The sequence below is a fragment of the Enhydra lutris genome, unplaced genomic scaffold (assembly GCF_002288905.1).
Source record: "Enhydra lutris kenyoni isolate GAN:26980312 unplaced genomic scaffold, ASM228890v2 scaffoldscaffold11, whole genome shotgun sequence".
Lineage (NCBI taxonomy): Eukaryota > Metazoa > Chordata > Mammalia > Carnivora > Mustelidae > Enhydra > Enhydra lutris.
Window position 1 is genome coordinate 39628938 of NW_019154095.1, and position 5342 is coordinate 39634279.

The following is a 5342-nucleotide window of genomic DNA, read 5'->3' on the forward strand; positions in this document are numbered from 1 at the left end:
GGGAGCCTGCTTCCCCCCACTCTCTCTCTCTGCCTGCCTCTCTGCCTCCTTGTGATTTGTCTGTCAAATAAATAAATAAAATATTTAAAAAAATGTCATTACACTACTTTAAGTGCATCCTACAGATTTTTATATACTATGGTTTCACTTTCATCCAGTTCAGAATATTTTCTGATGTTAATTTTTTTTTAAAGATTTTACTTATTTATTTGACAGAGATCACAAGTAGACAGAGAGGCAGGCAGAGAGAGAGAGAGAGAGAGGGAAGCAGGCTCCCTGCTGAGCAGAGAGCCCGATGTGGGACTCGATCCCAGGACCCTGAGATCATGACCTGAGCCGAAGGCAGCGGCTTAACCCACTGAGCCACCCAGGCACCCCCTCTGATGTTAATTTTTATTTCAGCTTTGACCTGTGGGTTATTTTAAAATGTGTTACTTAGTTTCCAAACATTTGGGGTTTTCCAAGAGTCTTTCTGTTAGTGATTTCTAACTTAATTCCATCATGGTTAGAGAACATGGTTTGTATGACATGAGTTTTTTTTTATTTATTGGGACTTGTTTTATGACCTAGAATAATGTCTATCTTGCTAAGTTTTCTGTGTGCACTTAAGAAGGATGTGTATTCTGCTGCTGTTGGTGGAATGTTCTAGAAATGTTGATTAGATGAAGATAGTTGAGAGTGTTCTTCAGGTCTTCTATAGCATTACTGATTTTTAGGTCTACTTTTGCATGAGTTTTTGAGAGAAAAATGTTGAAATTCCACTATAATTATGGTAAATCTCCGTGGTTCTATCAGTTTTTGCTTTATCATTTTGTAGCTCTTTTAAGGAAAATAAACGCTTGGGATTGTTATGTCGTTTTTAATTAACCAACCCCTTTGTTCATTATGAAATGATCCTCTTCATCTCTACTAATTATCTGTGATCTCAAATTTACTTTGTTATTTTTTTAAAAGATTTTATATATTCATTTTGACAGACAGAGATCACAAGTAGACAGAGAGGCAGGCAGGGGGGTGGGGAAGCAGGCTCCCTGCTAAGCAGAGAGCCCCAGCTGGGCTCAATCCCAGGACTGTGGGATCATGACCTGAGCCAAAGGCAGAGGCTTTAACCCACCACCCAGTTGCCCCTACTTTGTTATTATTATAGATACTGTATGTATATACATATATATATGTAATAATATGGATGTATTATTACTTTCTCTTAATTAGTGTTAATAGTATATGTCTTCCTGGAACACTTAAGTGGCTCAGTCAGTTAAGCATCTACCTATGGCTCAAGTCATGATCCCAACGTTCTGGGATTGGGCCCCACATTGGTCTCCTTGCCCAGTGGGGAGTCTGCCTCTCCTTTTTTTTTTTTTTTTTTTAAGATTTTATTTATTTATTTGACAGAGAGAGATCACAAGTAGGCAGAGAGGCAAGCAGAGAGAGGGGGAAGCAGGCTCCCCGCTGAGCAGAGAGCCTGATGCACGGCTCAATCCCAAGACCTTGAGATCATGACCTGAGCCAAAGCAGAGGCTTAACCCACTGAGCCACCCAGGCGCCCCTCTGCCTCTCCTCCCTCTGCCCCACCGCCATGCTTTCTCTCTCTCTCAAATAAATAAATCATATCTTCAAAAAATATATATCTTGGAGCACCTGAGTGGTTCAGTTAAGTGTCTGCCTTCAGCTCAGGTCATGATCCCAGGGCCCTGGGATTGAGCCCTGCATCAGGCTCCCTGCTCAGCTGGGAGCCTGTTTCTCTACCTGTCTCCCCTGCCCGTGCTCTCTCTCTCTCTCTCTCTCTCTCTCTCTCTTTCTGCCTGAAATAAATAAAGTCTTAAAAAAATATAGATAGATAGATTGATAGATATCTTGAGGGAGGAGCAAGATGGCAGAGGAGTAGGAGACCTATGAATTTTGTCTGGTCCCAGGAATTCAGCTAGATAGTTATCAAACCATTCTGAACACCTACAAACTCAACAGGAGATTGAAGAGAAGAATAGCAGCAATTCTATGAACAGAAAAAGTGGCTACTTTCTGGAAGGTAGGACATGCAGAGAAATGAATCCCAGGCAATATTTGGGAAGATAGACCATGGGGGGAGGGAGCCTCTGTCAGCTGGCTCCCCGTGAGTAAGAGAGCAGCAGAGTACAAAATCAGAACTTTTCCCCCCTTTCTTTTCCAGCTGGTTTTGGGTTTCTTCATTTGTTTATGACCTAATCAACACAGACATTAGTAAGATGTCAGACCTAGAGTTCAGGATGATGATTATAAAGATGCTAGCTGGGCTTCAAAAAAGTGTAGAAGATACTAGAGAACCCCTTTCTAGAGAAATAAAAGAACTAAAATCTAACCAAGTTGAAATCAGAAGGGCTATTAATAAGGTGCAATAAAAAATGGAGGCTCTTACTGCTAGATAAATGAGGCAGAAGAGAGAATTAGTGATATAGAAGACTAAATGATGGACAATAAAGAAGCTGAAAAAAAGATAACTGCTGGATCAAGAGGAATAATTCGAGACATAAGCGATATCATAAGACAAAATTAGAATAATTGGGACCCCAGAAGAAGAAGAAGAAAGAGAGAGGGGTGCAGAAGGTATAATGGAGCAAATTATAGCAGAGAACTTCCCTAATTTGGGGAAGGAAGCAAGCATCAAAATCCAGGCAGCACAGAGAACACCCCCTCAAAATCAATAAAAATAGGTCAACACCCCATCATCTAATAAGAAAACTTACAAGTCCCAGAGACAAAGAGAAAATCCTGAAAGCAGCTCGAGACAAGAGGTCTGTAACCTACAATGGTAGAAATATTAGACTGGCAGCAGACCTATCCACAGAGACCTGGCAGGCCAGAAAGGACTGGAATGATATATTCAGAGCACTAAATGAGAAAAATATGCAGCCAAGAATACTATATCCAGCTATGCTGTCATTGAAAATAGAAGGAGAAATAAAAAGCTTCCAAGACAAACAAAACCTAAAAGAATTTGCAAACATGAAACCAGCTCTACAGGAAATATTGAAATGGGTCCTCTAAGCAAAGAGAGAACCTAAAAGTGACATAGACCTTTCAAAAGAAACAGACAATATACAGTAACAGTCACCTTACAGGCAATACAATGGCACTAAATTCGTATCTTTCAATAGTTAACCTGAAAGTAAATGGGCTAAATGCCCCAATCAAAAGACACAGGGTATCAGAATGGATAGAAAAAATAAAAACCATCTATATGCTGTCTGCAAGATACTCATTTTAGACCCAAAGACATCTCCAGATTTGAAGTGAAGGAGTGGAAAACCATTTACCCTGTTAATGGACATCAGAAGAAAGCTGGGGTAGTAATCCTTATATCAGACAAATTAGATTTTCAACCAAAGACTATAATAAGAGTCTAAGAAGGACACTATATCATATTTAAAGGGTCTGTCCATCAAGAATATCTAACAAATTTAAGTATCTATGCCCTTAACATGGGAGCAGCCAATTATATAAGCCAATTAATAACAAAATCAAAGAAGCACATGGACAATAATACAATAATAGTAGGGGACTTTAACACACCCCTCACTGAAATGGGTAAATCTAAGCAAAAGATCAACAAGGAAATAAAGGCTTTAAATGACACACTGGACTAGATGGACATCACAGATATATTTAGAACATTCCATCCCAAAGCAACAGAATACACATTCTTCTCTAGTGCACATAGAACATTCTCCAGAATAGGTCACATCCTGGATCACAAGTCAGGATCTCAACCGATACTAAAAGATTGAGGTCATTCCCTGCGTATTTTCAAACTACAAAGTTCTGAAACTAGAATGCAATCACATGAAAACCATCTATGAAAAGCCCACAGCAAATATCATTCTCAATGGGGTGAAACAGAGCTTTCCCACTAAGGTCAGGAACATGGCAGGGATGTCCACTATCACCACTGCTATTCAACATAATACTTCCTGGCCTCACCAATCGGACAACAAAAAGAGATAAAAGGCATCTGAATCAGCAAAGAAGTCAAACTCTCACTCTTTGCAGATTATACTTTATGTGGAAAACCCAAAAGACTCCACTCTAAAACTGCTAGAACTCATACAGGAATTCAGTAAAGTGTCAGGATATAAAATCAATGCACAGAAATTAGTTGCATTTCTATACAGTAACAAGGAGACAGAAGAAAGAGAAATTAAGGAATTGATCCCATTTACAATTTCACCCAAAATGTTGAGATACCTAGGAATAAATCTAACCAAAGAGGCAAAGAATCTGTACTCAGGAAACTATAAAGTACTCATGAAAGAAATTGAGGAAGACACAAAGAAATGGAAAAACGTTCTATGCTCATGGATTGGAAGAGCAAATATTGTGAAATTGTCTATGCTACCTAGAGCAATGTACACATTTCATACAATCCCTACCAAAATATCATCAACTTTTTTCTAAGAAATGGAACAAATAATCCTAAAATCTTTATGGAACCAGAAAAGACCCTGAATAGCCAGAGGAATGTTGAAAAAGAAAACCAAAGCTGGTGGCATCACAATTCCAGACTTGAAGTTCCATTACAAAGCTGTAATCATCAAGACAGTATGGTACTGCCACAAAAACAGACACATAGATCAGTGGAACAGAATAGAGAGCCCAGAAATGGACACTCAAAAAATGTCAACTAATCTTTGACAAAGCAGGAAAGAATGTCCAATGGAAAAAAGTCTCTTCAACAAATGGTGTTGGGAAAGTTGGATGGCCACATGCAGAAGAATGAATCTGAACCATTTCCTTACACCACACACAAAAATAGATTCCAAATGGATGAAAGACCTCAATGTGAGACAGAAACCCATCAAAATCCTTGAATAAAACATGAGCAGCAACCTCTTCGACCTCAGCCACAGCAACTTCTTCCTAGAAACATCACCAAAGGCAAGGGAAGCAAGGGCAAAAACAACTATTGGGACTTCATCAAGATAAAAAGCTTTTGGGGGATGCCTGGGTGGCTCAGTTGGTTAAGCCACTGCCTTCAGCTCAGGTCATGATCCCAGGGTCCTGGGATCGAGTCCTACATCGGGCTCCTTGCTCAGCAGGGAGCCTGCTTCTCTCTCTGCCTCTGCCTGCCTCTCTGCCTGCTTGTGTTCTCCCTCCCTCTCTCTCTCTGACAAATAAATAAATAAATTCTTAAAAAAAAAAAAAAAAAAAGCTTTTGGGCACCTGGGTGGCTCAGTGGGTTAAGCCTCTGCCTTCGGCTCAGGTCATGATCTCAGGGTCCTGGGATCGAGGCCCGCATCGGGCTCTCTGCTCAGCGGGGAGCCTGCTTTCTCCTCTCTTTCTCTATGCCTGCCTCTCTGCATACTTGT